The sequence below is a fragment of the Asparagus officinalis genome, chromosome 2 (assembly GCF_001876935.1).
Source record: "Asparagus officinalis chromosome 2, Aspof.V1, whole genome shotgun sequence".
Lineage (NCBI taxonomy): Eukaryota > Viridiplantae > Streptophyta > Magnoliopsida > Asparagales > Asparagaceae > Asparagus > Asparagus officinalis.
In genome coordinates this window covers 83,230,642-83,247,464 of record NC_033795.1, presented here as the reverse complement: position 1 = coordinate 83,247,464, position 16,823 = coordinate 83,230,642, and the positions used below count along the sequence as shown (strand labels likewise).

Genomic DNA, 16,823 nt, shown 5'->3' with positions numbered 1-16,823 from the left:
AACCTCTATTTGTGTGAGTAGGTGAAGCACTGTCAGGCAGGAGAGTAGTGAAATATTATTTGGGGTAAGGTATCGTAAAGAAACAGCTGTAGCAAGGGTTAGTGAGAAGAATATACAGTAACTGCAATGTTGCTCCTAACAATCTGCCCACTGTGGAGAGTCTCTGCAACGAACTTCTCGTTTTCTTGGTTTGCCACATGCCGGATATCTGTATGCTTTGGCGTCTTGCCACGACCCTCAATGTTCTCACGGAAAGTCATATGATGGCTGCACACATCTCACCTTATATAATCGAGCAGAAACTGCTTGGCATAGCATATCGGCCTGGCATACTGATTTGTACCTCGATCAAATCTTTACAAGCTTGAACTTGTTCCTGGCTAATTCCATCTCGGCTTATGAATATGATGCTTCACGTGCAACATGCCTTGTGCGACATGGAATTGTGTCGTCTCGTGGAATAAGTGAATGACACTTGACTGTCGCTAGTGGCATGAATATTCTCAAGAGCTTACCCTAAGTCGAGAAGAAATAGCTTTCAAACCATAGCTAACCCTTGCGCCTGCTGCAGACATGTACTCGGCCTCAGGTTGTCCACATAGCCACAGTATCTTCGTTAACTTGATCTCCAACTATTGCCTCCATCCAACCCAAGATGAAGTGTAGTTGCTCGTGCTCCTTCTTGAGCTCTATGCGCCCCGGTTGGTAGTCTAGCATCACAAAGGCCCATCTAAAACTGTACAATCTACACCGCCGCCATACTCCAAGATAATGGTTGGACGCAGCATCTCAAGTAGCGTAGAAGCTTACTGACCACATGCTCAGTGGTGCTTCCCATGCGATTGCTCATGAAGCGCCCACAACTCCCACTCTTCTTGTGTAATATTCTGGCCCTCAGGCACAGATCCATCGCATACATCAAACTCCCGACGAACAATACGTATGGGTATATTGGTCTATGAACTACATGCTGCTTTCAACAGTCTCTTGGTGCTGGGTCTTCGGCATAGCTTTAAATGGACATGCAACAACGAGGCCACTGGTTAGACCTTTCTCCGATGCCGAAACTTTTTAAGAATCATGCTCAATATATAGGCCGTTCTAGCACAAACTTAGTCTACGCTGCTGATCTTCTTCATAGCCCTTCACTACAATGTCACCTTTCTGTTACGTGCTCCGCCCTCATCGCTCATCCTTGACCCGTTAATCGAGCCAATTGTGAAGAACGCTTTCGCCTTCTTGAAAGCTTTACGAGCTCCCAAGTCTATTCTCTTCGTCAAGGATTTTTTTTCATCCCTCACATGGGCAGCACCCCACTCGCCCCGAGCCTTTGTAGGTCTACTCAACTGACTTATAGCTCTCTGGCCTACACGCATTCGTCATTAGGCAAGTAAGATAATTCCATTGGTGGAAAGACCCTCTGGCACCCTTGGATTTCTTGAAGCTTTGTGAAACTAGATGTCGGCAAGCTCTTGCTAGATCCTGGCTGTTGTGCATGCAAACACACGTTCTCGTTGGGTCTCCATCTTCTATGCCTGACTAGTTACTCCATCGTCGTCCTTACTGTCAGTAATATCTGCGGACATCAAGAGGCAGAGAATACTATGAGCTCCCACCTCACCTCTTTGGTCTTGCACAGCCGCATCCTCTTGGAACACGACGTCACAACTGCGCCACCTGCGCGCCGATCCGTATGATCCCAGAAATCGTACTCATACTCATCTCCTCGCATTGCCGATGAAGAGACGTTGCTTTGAATCGTTAGATCAAGCTTTGACGTCGTGCACGCAGATTGGTCATAACATAGACATCATAACGGCGAAATACTCGTAAGCTAGTTCTTAGCTTCAATTTCTTTCCGGTCCAAGCCTCTTTTAGGTATCCCATAAATGAGGCAGCGTGGATGGTGCGCCGTGGTTGATCAAGTATGCCGACCAATACTTCACGAAACATCTGGCCCAAAAAATTCTTAGGCAATCCGGAGTGGATCCTATACTTCCTGCGCAGCTCTAAATAGTGTGATTCATACCACTCTGCCAGCTCGCATTGTGGCTGGAGGAGCCTGTAACGGTCTTTAGTGCCCTTCCATGGCGATGAGCAAAAGTTCTCGAACTCCTGCTCATTAATACTCACTCTATTATCAGACTTTAGACATTTAGCTTATTACGCATGTTTCTTTCTGCGACACACAGCAAGACACTTTCTTGAAAGATGAATGAAAAATCTAAAGCTTGTGCTTCAAAGAAGAAACACCCCACAGTTTTCTTAGTAGGCATGCATTCAATGAAAGCAGACAAAGTAAAGCAATTATCAACAGATAGACTTGCACAGCAGATCCCACACCGTCGCGTGCTCAGCCCAACTCTAATTTTCTCTGCAGTTTTGGAAGTCGGCACTGTCTTATTAAAGCCTCACTCTTCCTGTTTGCCTAGGATGCTGTCTCACAGAAAGTCAGCATCGATACTGCCTCAAAATACCAGAAAGTCTCTCTCTCGTGGTCATAATCCTGCCAATCTCCTATCTCGCTCATGTTACTGGCCAAGTCACCGATGTTAAGTCATGTAGTTGATGGATGTGATGATGATTGTCCTGCGGTAAGCAAGCCCGATCGATCTTCTCATTAGCCGATTGAGCAGGACCCTCCTTTTCCATGTGCTATCACCTGGCACCCTTGGACTACCTTCCCAGCTTCCTTGCCTCAAAGGATACTTCATGTAACGCAGAGTCAGATCAGTTGCCCCGACTAATATAAGATTCCGCTAAGCATCTGGTACATGTTGCAACATTGTTCAGCTTAAGGTAGTCCCACCCCTCCCATATTGATGGTATAAATTTCGCATCCGTCAGCAGACGCTTGCAAGGTGCGTCCGTCGTCAAGGAGTAGCACTGTTTCCAAGTTACCTTCTGCACGAACGATGAAGCCAGCTTTTGTTGTGAGATTAGCATGGAAAGATTGTGCTTCCAATGTCATGCACCACACGCATCGGTTCTGTCTTTAAAGCCAGATAGGAGATAGCGCATCCGCAATCCGTCTCATTGGCATAAGATTTGCGCGTTGCAACGTCAGCTTGATCATCCCCTGCTAATGTTGGCACAGAACCTGAGTCCCCGTTGCCAAATGACAATTCTTTCACATCTGAAGGCACTTTCCTTCATCGTAATCATTCGGCGTCCGGCCCTTTAGACTTCGCCTTTAGACTTTGATCCGCGCCTCGTTGTCCCTACCCTTCTTCTGCGGCATGTCCTCATGCCCTCGACATGCAGCAGTACTCCTGACTGCCTAGAGGTCTCAGCTCCTGCAGACTTTACGCATGAATATTCCTTTATCCAGAATGTTCAATCATCGCATGTCGGAGTTTCATCTTATCATTGCCATTGGTATTACGCTCAGCCGCCATCACTATATTCTTCCATGCAATTCTGGTAGCAGAAAGTCAGCATAAGAGTCTTGGATCTCGATTGGTCGAACTTGAGCATCCACTCAGTAAGCTGTTACACCACAACTGAAATTCGTTCAAGGACAGTCCGCTACACAAGTCTTCCTACATATTTAGATTGTTAATTGTGTTCTTTCAGATCAGCAGTACACCTTACTGAGGCAAGACCGACTTCTGCATACAGCGCTCCAAGGCCTCCATCAACTCCTTGGTGGTTGGTGCCATGCGAGATGTTGTAAGTCACATGCTGAGAAGTTGAGCCTGATCGGTGGCAAGTGCTTTACAATCGGAGCTAGCCTCCTCTTTATTCATCGTCCATCTTCTCAGTTTCCCCCGCCTCTGCCTTTGAGGGGGTAGGAACAAGATCCTTCTGGAAATAGATCGCTCCACAATACTAAAATTGTTGCCATCGAACATATCAAATCCGAAGCATGTTGTCTTCAACTGTAGATCCCATGCCGAAAATTCATTCTTTTCCCGAATCGTAATGCTATTGATACCACTTGTTCAGCGGTACACGTCAACTAAGAAGCGCCCTCAAAACGGCAGACTAATACACACCCCAAACAATCTTGGAATACATAAAAAAAGCGCCAGAAAACATAATTCAATCACAGGTACTCATATATTATAATGTGATTCAGGCTCTTACGCGAGGCTACTCCACGGTTGGCAATGACGATGCCAATTTCATTTATATTCGTTTCGATGGTTAACAAAAAAAAATATTAAAAGAGAACCCCTCTCATTGATCCAAGATACTCTCACAAGAATTTCTCAAAAACTCTTTCCCAAGATCTTCAATGATATTACTTAATCTATATCTTTCCTTTCTCTCTCTGCACTGGAGCATACTTTACAAATAAACTTAAGGGGGGGTATTTATAAGTTTTCTCATGAGGGTAGGTGAACATATTTGGGGGCAGGTGACATACACGTGTAGCAGGGATAGGGTGAACACGCATTTGCGCGTAAATATGAACACTAGTAGCCAGTGGGTAGTGAGAAGGCGTATCCCAATACTCGACGTCTCTCAACAAATAATATTCACATGTGAGCATGAAAATTCAAGATAATTGAACATATCATTATATTGGAGTTAATCTAATTAAGTTACCCTGCATAACAAGAAGTCGCATTGCACCGATCTCAGTTTGGCATATGTACGTTATGCTGTGTGTGGACTTTGATACCACATAGCCATAACTTAGCTCTGGTTATGATTGAAATATTTCCAACATATATCCGATTGATTAGGATAATATTACAATTGACATATTTCTAAGACATTCCGGTGATTGATTAGTATGCTATCATATTGTAAAACATGGGGCTGCGTTGTACGAACCCAGCACTCTCTGGTGTGGGCCATATTTTATAATTCAAGCAGCCTAAAAATAATGAGCTTTTAAGAGTGCTATTATGCAATCTTTTTCTAGTGTCGTCGCAGATTTATGAAGTGTGGCACCTACCCCCGCAGGTTACAGCCTGTGTTCGCCACACCCCTCTCTCAGCTTACACAGTGCCACGGGGCCCACACATGGGATTTTTAATAATCTCATGTGTGGACCTCCGTGCACTGTAGGCTAAGAGGAGAGAGGTGTGGCCAAGCAAATATGCCTTGGGGCGCTGCGTGTCTGCTTACGGCATTTTCCCATTTATAAACCGAAACTTTTGAATTTATGTGATTTTTGGATATCATGAATTAAAAATGCCATGAGATCCATAACGAGGCTGTTTGAATTAATTGATAGACTGTTTCCAACATCTATATTTTCGTAAGTAATCCTTCATTTCGCTAGTGTTCCATATATTAACTTTGCCGCATGGCCCATGGGCCCATGGCCCATGGGCCGTGGTGTCATAGTAGCGTTTACCGTTCTTTACGAATTATAAGCCAGCTTGGTTATAACTTGTAAGCACTAGAAAACAAAATATGATCTTATCAACAACTTGGATAAGTTTACTATGTTAATTTTGATCTACTGAAATTCAGGGAAGAGACATGACTGACTTACCTCGACTCATGCTATTAAATATTATGAAAATTAGATGCGTTGCTAGCAACGCGTAAAATAACCAGGACTAGAGGTCAAGCATGGAAAGTAACATCAATAAAGTTTGAATCTATTAGGAAGCACCATTATAAAATATTTTACGCAGTGCGCGCAGATTCGTGTGCTTCATGAATCAGCAATGAATCGCCATTAGTAAATAACACGGTCGCTCCGGGCATCAGAGAGAGTTTATGTTAGTTATATTCTGCATTAAAAACGCACTTGATTTTTTTGCATATCTTTGATTCAGCAGTATATAATCGACTCCAATAGCACGCGCTACTTCATCTGAATGGGAGATTTTAAGAATATGGGGATTAAGTTGAACTTTACATAAACCATCCTAATTTTATTGTTCCATAACTTAGCCATAATTTTTTTTATTTTTTATTTTAAAGCAGAAACTAATGTAAGGCAGCAACTGTGACTTGATGGAATAAGATTTTCCCATTCAAGAAAAACGTCAAAGAGGCCAGCATTATGACCAACGGGAAACATTTCATGATGGTAACTTCCGATTGTCACTATCTAATCAAATTTAATTACGGCTTAGAATCATATCATGAATAAAAGTCTAGATTTTATATCTAATTAGCAGATATTAAGAGCGACAAAACATCATCGTAATATTGTGCAACAGCAAATTAGCTACAGCTGTTACAGTCACCCAACAACTAGCTTACATTATTCTCCTTGGATAAACAAAAACAAAACAAAACAAAATAATCCTTTGCGCTTAAAATAAATAACAAAAAACCAGAAAAAGAAATCTCATGGAAGGATCACAATATTAACCACTTTTTAAAATTCCAAACCTCTTTAATTTCCTCCTCCGCTCTCCCCTCCTCCATCCCACCCCACTCTGCACCCACTGATCACCTGCGAAAAAAGCATGGTTCCTCCCCTCCCCGCTCTCCCTCCTCGCTCATCCTCGCGTGCGGCGCGTCACGGCTCAGCCGCGCACCCTCCGCGACCCCAGCCCGAGCCCGGCAACCCTGCTCGAGCCCGGCCCGATCCAAGGTCGTACGGCCGGCTTCACACAGTCTGCGCACCGGCACGCGTTCGCCTTCCTCGGCCATCGGACGTCGGCCGTCTTCGCCTACTGACACACCTCGGCTCCCTCTACACGCCACCCTGTCCGACAGCCTCATCGGCCCTGAATGTCCGTCGCCGGAGAAGCTCGCGCAGCTCTGGCGACATCTCTGCAGGGGCGTAGAGGAGCATCGGGCTCGAGAAGTACAACTCGGCTGGCCCGAGCCGCTCCCACGGGATTTCAGCGACGGGTTGGCACCCGCTTGCGAGGCCGCTGGCCCAGGGCGCTACCAGCTTCCGCGGCAACGTACATCCTCTCCGGCCGGCTTCCTTCAATCAGACTTCTTTGGAAAAAGATGGTGCGCAGTAATTCGATAGGAAACAAATTTTCAAAACAGGCCTCAAAACCAGTAGTGTTTAATTTTCACAAACCGTACCATTTTTTTTTTTTACCAAATTGACGCCAACTTTTTCTGTCACGTCAATTTCAATCTCATTTTCTAATTAGTGCGGGATTGCCAAGAATCGATTAATGTATGATATACTGCGTTGTTTCAGGCTGTTTGCCACCGAGGGAAGAGCCTTGGTACAACATGCGGCCCTACTAGCGTCCTGACATTTTCTCCCCGAACATCAGACGTGACGTCCGCGACCCAATAGGTGGGGACGGACCGCTCGAGACAACGCGCAAGGCGCAAGATCCCGACAGCTCCGTCTGGACGACTACGCGTTCCAAGTTCGGTCAGCGGGCTACAGGACGTTGAAGTGTGCACGAAGGCTCCGTGCGAACGCCTAACGCCTCAGCCCCTCAAGGTCGCGTCTTGCTCAAGCCATTACGCCCGGTACGACTGTCGAAAAGCGGACACGGTACGGCCGGACTTTTCCAAACGCCGCACGTTCGACGCCAGGTTACGTAGACGGCCCCCCCCACGCCCCCCCCCCCTCCACCCCCCCCCCCCCACCCCCCCCCCCCCCCGCCCCCCCCCCCCCTCTCGCCTGAGAATTCGGTATTCTCGCGACCCTTTGAAATCAAGTCGTAACGTCATTCTCGCTTGTGACTGGTTCAGGTGACGGAGCAAGATATGGTCGAGACGTTCCTTCGGCCTTTTGAGATGTGCGTGAAGGAGGGTGACGCGAGCAGCGTTATGTGCTCGTACAACAAGATCAACGGCGTTCCCTCGTGTGTCGATACTAGGCTCATGAAGCAAACGATCCGAAATGAGTGGAACGTTCATGGGTACGTTCGGATTGATTCAAACTTCACGTTCAGAAAATCATAAAAGAAATTAGCTGCACGAACCGATTTATAATTTTTTGAAATTTTGATTCTAGTTACATTGTGTCCGACTGCGACTCCCTCGACGCCATCCATTCGTACCAACATTGGCTCGATTTCAGCCCAGAGGAAGCAGTGGCTGCAGCAACGAGAGCCGGTATGTCTTCAATTGCCTTAACCCGAACTTCAATTTTTGATTTGATCGAAAACGACTGCAACCGTTGGTAATTCAGAGTATGCATAGAATATTCCATGTGAGATGAAAATTGGGATTTGATCCAAAAAGCCTAAAATCATCTGAAAATTGAAGTTGCGTAAGGAATTCCAAAAGACGTTCGGATTGATTCAAACTTCACGTTCACGTTCACGATCCGAAATGAGTGGAACGTTCATGGGTACGTTCGGATTGATTCAAACTTCACGTTCAGAAAATCCAATATTTAACCAGGAGGTACTTCTATGTAAGAGTATAAGCAAGCAAGTTGCGTAAGGAATTCCAAAAGACAAAATAACATAGCAAATTTAGCAGACTTCTATCCTTGCCTACTAACCTTCAGAGATGCAAACATCTCATAGTTTCAGTGAAAGAAACAACCCCATCACTGTAGGAATACCAGAATTGGCTTTGGACAAAATGCTAGTGTTTGATCGAGTTCCCAATTAAGCGACAAATGGGAAACTTCGCTTTTCAATGGATCGATTCTGGAGCGTAGAAGCTCAACCACCTGAAAATTTTGAAGCATCTTCGAAAGTCAACGAAGAGAGGCTAATATTCAGATTGCTCAAAATTTGCATAACATCCAGTATCCACAGACATTTATGTTGCCGGAGGGTCAGGTATGAGATACCATCTGACACAAAAAAACAAATGTAATTCATTCAAGTTAAAAAGTCAGCTTCGCAGGTTCCTTGTTTTTCCTTCCGAGAAATAGAATGGAGGCTAATTCCAAATGCTAAATTAGTAAATCTAATTTCATAACTAAAATTGGATTGACAAGATAGAGGTGGTCCCATCAACTTCGAATATATAGGATCTCTCCCTAACTTCTAGTCCTCTCCCTAATTTTGCTAATGCTGCTGAAATTAGAGTTTTGATTGCGAGACCAATCTTTCATATGCAGTGATGCGAACCTTAGTCTAGTACAAGAGGCTCCTTAGTTTGCTTTATATACCTTCTCTTCTAGACGGAAAGCATCTTCTATATTGAGAATGGCACGATCCATGGACAACCAAACTAATTCCCTAAGCTCTGAGCTCGAAAGAGGGAGGATCATGGGATCATCATTCCGTCTCTTTAGTTCAATTTCTCAAAGACATTCCAGCTTTGGCTCTGAAAGAGACAGAGATGATGAGTATGAGCTGAAGTGGGCAGCAATTGAGAGGCTATCCACAGTAAGGAGGATGAGAACATCGGTTCTTGATCAAACTGTAAGTGGTGATGAAGAACAAAAGGAGAAGAAGGTAGTTGATGTTGCCAAGCTCGGAGCTCTAGAGAGGCGGTTGTTTGTTGAGAAGCTCATCAAGCACATTGAGAATGACAACCTCCGCCTGTTACAAAAACTAAGAGGAAGGATAGACAGGTCAGTTGTAGTTCCTTGTAATGTCAACTACAGCGACATAGTACGCTATATTATAATCTATTACATGCACTATCCAAAATATAAACCTGCAGAAATATCGTACATGCAAAAATAAGTATGCGCATACATACAACCAAGAAATTGTATACCAGATGATTCTAAATTGTGCAGTAATAAATATCTTTTCCTCAGTAATGGATCTGGTGTGTCTCAAAAAAGAGAGTATTCTACAGGGTAAATGTCAAATTGCCCACGATAGAAGTACGATATAAGAATTTGTGCGTGGAAGCAGAATGTGAAGTAGTCCAAGGGAAGCCTCTACCCACTTTATGGAATTCTGTCAAAGGCATTTTACTGGTACGATGTGCTCCCAAGCAATATATTGTTTGAAAATTGTGGCACTGGGAATTCCTTTCTTATAGTTTTTCCTTTTGGTAGTGAAACTAGAGAAAATTACTTTTCTACGGTAAAACTTCTTTTATTGGACAGGGTCTCACGAAGGTAACAGGACTGAAAGCTGAAAGAACGAAGATAAGCATCCTAAAAGATATAAGTGGGATTATCAAGCCATCCAGGAAAGTTTTTAAGGATTCTTCTTTTTAAACTCAAAAATTACAACATAGGCTCATTTTCTAAGAAACGTAAGCCTTTCTATGAGCAACTCTACGGATGGCCTGTACCAATATTCTAAGTTATCTATACTTGAAAAGCAAGATATTAGTCATGTTTTTTGTTTTGTCTTCAAATATGAAGTTTTCTTGGACTCTGTATTACAGGATGACTCTCCTACTGGGACCTCCAGGATGTGGAAAAACTACATTTTTGCTGGCATTAGCAGGGAAATTAGACAAGTCTCTAAAGGTTTCTTTCCTTTCTTTTATCTTAAAGTCATATAACTTATAGAGATGGAGAAATATGTTTTCTTTCTCTTTGCCATGACTAGTGCTCCTCAAAGATTGTAACTCCGATTAACTTGAGCAATCCTGAAAGCCACAAACTCAATAAGGTTCACACTTACCAATCACCATATATTTGTACTTATGAAGCAATAGAAGTGGTCTTCTATCCATACATTTATTTCTTTAAGTCTCACCCTCTATGAATTTTGTCATTCCTACCTATGATCAATTCTAGCTCATTAAATAAAAAAATCAAAAGTTTCTAAATAAAAAGGAAACACACTTTAAAGTTTTCTTTGCTGAAATAGATTGATATGTAAAGAGTGATGGGTATGTCAATAGATTATCATTGTACCTCATACTTTGCCCATCAAATTTTAATTTCTCACAGAGTCAGCACTTGATTGTCTATGTTTCTGAATATATCTATGAGGCTGTTCAAATAAGACAGGTTCTCCAGGAAAATATGTTGGTCTCGCATTTTCTTACCTAGTTAGCATAGCATATCACCCATGTTTGTGTTCTATAGTCTTTTCATCTTCATACCACTTTGGTAATTCATGCATATTAGCATATGGTATAAATATGTAACCTTTGACAAATAAAAACTTCTTTCCATAGGCTACAGGAGAAATTTGTTACAATGGCTTCAAATTTGAGGAGTTTGTTCCAGAGAAAACATCAAGTTATGTAAGCCAACATGACTTGCACATCCCTGAGATGACGGTAAGAGAGACATTAGATTTCTCAGCACGGTTCCAAGGTGTTGGATGTCGGGCAGGTAAGGTCATAATATCCATGGAAAACTATTTTAGACTATCGAAAAAGTTATCTTGACATCAAACTTCTCGGTTTTTAAAGAAATTATGAAGGAAGTCAGTAGAAGGGAGAAACAAGAAGGAATAATCCCTGAACCAGACATAGATCTATACATGAAGGTAAACCATAACTCCAAATCATTACAGTTTCTCACCAGGAAATACCAAGACACTGATGCCGCTTCATACTAATATATAGACATGCCAATTTTTCAAATCTATAGTATATACTTAAAGCACTTCAAAAGTTAATAGAATTATTCACAACGAGATTGGGTGCTATATCTGAGCATGTACTTTTGCTTTAACACTATTATCATTGTTCAGATAACATTAGATTGCATGAATATCTGTTGTATCTATCTTATTACAAGGACTCACAAAAGGATTGGTTAATATAGGCAATTTCTATGGAGGGATTAGAAAGAAGTCTCCAAACAGATTATGTACTAAAGGTAGAAGAAAACAGAAACTCAGGATTCTACATAAAGAGTAAAACATAGTAGTTCACCTCAACCTTTAACTTTCTAACAGATCTGAAATGTGCTCGCTTTGCAGATAATGGGATTGGACATCTGTGCGGATACAATGGTAGGGGATGCCATGAGAAGAGGTATCTCAGGTGGCCAGAAGAAAAGATTGACTACAGGTACTATGAACGCTAAGGAAACAAAATGCTGTGCGTATTGCAGGACAACACAAGCGCTTACTGATAAGAAACAGAAGTTGGCATGAATTGAAATAATTCTATTAACATTTTCAAACTTACATCTAACTAAGCAATCCATATGAGACATACTTGCTACTTTTCAAAACTCTGTCCATGCATGTATCCTTCTGTTCAAATTCTTTGCTAACTTTGGAGGTATTCCTTTGTCCATGTCCCTACCAGCTTATAATTATCTTCTACTCAGCTGAGGTCTTAGTTTTTCTCTTTCGTAACTGAGCATTTCTTGGGTTTACCTTTTTGGTCTCCATATTGTGACTAGGCTATGTCCAACTTGGTACATCATGCACTTTACCAGGCCGATGCAAGAAAACTATTGACGTTCTTGAATACTAAAGCTTCACCCATATGCAGTACATGTATATGTATAGTATACATGCAAGTATTCATGTAACGTGGACCCAAATCATTGTAACTACTTATGCTTGTTATTCTTACCTTCCAATTGAGCCTTCTATTGTGACTAGGCTATGTCCAACTTGGTACATCATGCACTTTACCAGGCCGATGCAAGAAAACTATTGACGTTCTTGAATACTAAAGCTTCACCCATATGCAGTACATGTATATGTATAGTATACATGCAAGTATTCATGTAACGTGGACCCAAATCATTGTAACTACTTATGCTTGTTATTCTTACCTTCCAATTGAGCCTTCTAGGTGAGATGATTGTGGGACCAACCAAAGCTCTATTTATGGATGAAATATCAAATGGACTAGATAGCTCCACAACATTCCAAATTGTTGCTTGTCTTCAGCAGTTAGCTCACATTACAGAAGCCACTGTGGTCGTTTCACTTCTCCAGCCAGCACCTGAGACCTATGATCTCTTTGATGATGTCATCTTGATGGCGGAAGGCAAGATTATATACCATGGTCCTCGCAGTGATACTCTTAGTTTTTTTGAGGAATGTGGATTCAAATGTCCAGAAAGAAAAGGAGAAGCCGAATTCCTTCAGGAGGTAACCATTTTGCTAGATCTACTAACTTATCCAATGTTCTTAACTTACTTTGAACACTCGGACTAAAATATATTTGAATTACACTCAGGTTTTATCCAGAAAAGATCAAGAACAGTACTGGTCTCATTTGCATAACCAATATCGTTATGTTTCTGTGGATCAGTTCTGCCAACAAGTTCAAAGCATATCACATTGGACAGAGACTTGATGAGGAGCTATTAAAGCCATATGACAAGTCCCAAAATCATAAAAATGCTTTATCCTTCAGTATCTATTCCTTGCCTAAATCGGAACTATTTAAGGCTTGCCTAGCAAGGGAATTTCTCCTAATGAAAAGGCATTCATTTACATACATATTCAAAACAACCCAGGTATCTGGTCTTCTTAAGAGTTAACAATGTCTTCTTCACATCACTTATCTCCCCAGTGAATATAAATCTAAGAGTATCTTTCTTCACATCACGTATTCTCCCTAATTAACATAAATCTAACCTAGTTATATATAACCATTTTGCAGCTTACAATTAGTGCAATCATCACGATGACTGTTTTCTTGCGTACAACCCTTGGAGTGGATGTTCTTCATGCCAATAACTATCTGGGTGCACTCTTTTACACACTTCTTAGCATCATGTTCAATGGATTTCCAGAGTTGGCTTTGTCTGTGTCAAGACTTCCAGTTTTCTATAAGCAAAGAGATTTTTACTTCTATCCTGCATGGGCTTATGCAATTCCAGCTATTCTCTTAAAAATCCCTATTTCCTTGCTAGAATCCTTATTGTGGATATCTATTACTTATTATACAATCGGGTACAGTCCGGAGGGAATAAGGTAGTTTTCAACTTAATGTTTCTAATCTTCAGGCAGTTTAGATAGATAGTGCAGAAATATAACCAAAGCTGAAGGAGTTCACATCCTTCTATTGGCATAGGTTCTTACGCCAATTTGTTCTACTATTCGTTGTGCATCAAATGTCAATATCCATGTTTCGTTTCCTTGCTTCTTACTTCCAAACAATGGTGACTTCTATAGTCAGTGCTAACTTGACATTGTTAATTGTCCTGGCATTTGGTGGCTTCATTATCCCACAATGTAAGTCTATTCCTTTCGTGGCCTTGAGTTACCAGCTAAAGTGAATAGGTTCTTACGCCAATTTGTTCTACTATTCGTTGTGCATCAAATGTCAATATCCATGTTTCGTTTCCTTGCTTCTTACTTCCAAACAATGGTGACTTCTATAGTCAGTGCTAACTTGACATTGTTAATTGTCCTGGCATTTGGTGGCTTCATTATCCCACAATGTAAGTCTATTCCTTTCGTGGCCTTGAGTTACCAGCTAAAGTGAATATGATATTGTAGATTTTCTTCTGCAGCCTACATACCTGGTTGGCTAAAATGGGGATTTTGGAGTTCACCATTAACGTATGCAGAGATAGGTTTTGCAGTAAATGAATTCCTTGGACCACGATGGAAGGTACCATGGCTAAAGCTCATAAAGTTCACTTGCAATAGTTTTCAATATTCATTGATCTCTCTCCAACTCCAATTCTTCTCCGGAATTCGTTATCTGACAAATTTCATAAGCAAATGCAACTGTACAAGTTTATTATTGATTCTCTCCAGCTGTTCACAATTGTTTTCTAATAGTTTATACTTTACAGATTCCATCAGCAAATAGGACTGTAGGACAGCAAGTTTTGACAAGTCGTGGACTGAACTTCAGTGGAAACTTTTACTGGATATCATTGGGTGCATTAATTGGATATATTTTACTCTTCAATATTGCCTTTACTTTAGCCATGACTTTCAAAAAACGTAAGAAACACCTGCCAACTGGGTCATTTTGAAAGGAATTCAATATACTCTTGAACTTTTTTTTCTGCGTGCAATTGATGAAAACTTCTCAACTTTCAGCACCTGGGCGGTCTCGTGCCATAATTTCCAGTGAAAAGCTTTCTCAAATACAGGGAGGAGATCATAATAACACAATAGACATGACAAACACTTGCACATATTTGTCTAACGGAAGTCCTAAAGAAAGTAAAAGAACTAGTAAGATTGTTCTGAGCTATTTTTTTCATGAAGAGGAAAATGATTATAATAAAAAGTGTAGCTCAGAAGCAAACTGAACTTTATGTCAACATGCTGCAGGGAGAACGGTTTTGCCTTTTATGCCCCTCATAGTAACATTTCAGGATGTGCAATACTATGTAGATACACCTCTGGTAATCTTGTTAGTTGTCACAATATCACTGTAATATTACAATTAAGGGGTCCGTATTGATGGAAATTGACATTCTAATATTCATTCTCTTTCGATATACTAGGAAATGAAAAAACAAGGGTATGCAGGGAAAAAACTGCAGCTACTACACAATATTACAGGTGCATTCCAGCCTGGAGTTCTTACAGCACTGATGGGTGTCAGTGGAGCAGGAAAGACTACACTTATGGATGTTCTTTCTGGAAGAAAAACTGGTGGTACAATTGAGGGGGAAATAAGAATTGGTGGATATCCTAAGGTACAAGAAACCTTTGCTAGGATATCAGGATACTGTGAGCAGAATGATATACATTCTCCGCAGGTTACCGTTGAAGAATCAGTAGTATATTCAGCCTGGCTACGGCTTCCAAGTCAAATTGATCAAACTAGTAGATCTGTGAGTAATTTATTTTGGCATAAAGTAGCATTTAACTCTTTGTGCAAGCACAGACATACCTAGTTAAGATACTAGCTGTTCGTATTAAGGTAAATTGTTGTTTCTGAGATGCAATTTTGAGGTAACACATTCATCTTAATCACCAGGAGTAGCATTTAACTCTTTGTGCAAGCACAGGCATATCCTACTTAAGATACTAGTTGTCCGTGTTAAGGTAAATTGTTGCTTCTGAAATGCAATTTTGAGCTAACACATTCATCTTAAATCACCAGGAATTTGTAAACGAAGTCCTCGAAACTATTGAGCTTGACGAAATCAGAGATTCTTTAGTTGGGATGCCTGGGGTGAATGGTTTATCTACTGAGCAACGGAAACGTCTAACAATTGCTGTAGAGCTCGTATCAAATCCATCTATTATCTTCATGGACGAACCAACATCAGGCTTGGATGCTAGAGCTGCTGCAATTGTCATGCGTGCAGTGAAAAATGTCGTTGGAACAGGAAGGACAGTGGTCTGCACTATACACCAACCTAGTATTGACATATTTGAAGCAGTCGATGAGGTAAGACCAAAAGGAAATCAGGAAGAGGAACAAAAGCAAGAGTTTTACAAGTTTGTAAAAGCTAAAAATAAAATTGACACCTAAGTCTAGTTTGATGAGGTAAGTTGACACCTTAGTCAAATTAATGAGGTGAAACTGACCACAAATTCTACTGGATGAAATGAAGGAATTTCAGCATCAGCAGCAGAATCAGGAAAAACAGGCGGAGGTCGACCGGTCCGGTCGACCGGATTCGTGCACAAGGGTTCCTGTGCGTCTGGAAGGAGGTCGGTCGACCGGCCCGGTCGACCGCAGATGTTTCGGTCGACCGGTGCGGACGACCGACGGCTCTCTGGATTTTTGGGGCTTCTGCTGGATGGTGATCGGTCGACCGGGCCGGTCGACCGGAATTGATCGCGGTCGACCGGTCCGGTCGACCGTGACATATATGCCGATGATTTATCATTGGATTAAAACAGAATTTATACTGCAAAAATCTGCAAGATTCAGGATCTATAGTAACTCTCTAGTTCTGCAATATATGTATCAGAGTTCCAATGAAAATCATATATGGCAACAATATGCAAGAGGCCCATATTCGAAATATGACCACAAACCATATGATAATCGCTTTAGATTACTCATACACCTCTCACCATTTGGTTCATGTTTTTATGGATAAAATTAAACATATTTTTCTCTTTGTGCAGTTGATCTTAATGAAAAGGGGAGGTGAATTGATCTATTCTGGCCCCTTAGGTTGGCACTCAAGCAAAGTTATTGAGTACTTCGAGGTAACTAATTTCCATACATCATACATGCAGTCATAG

The 16,823-nt window shown here is 41.6% G+C and overlaps 1 pseudogene; it reads left to right on the top strand.

Annotated features, from left to right (window-relative positions):
• LOC109831444 lies at window positions 8,242–16,823 on the top strand (annotated as a pseudogene).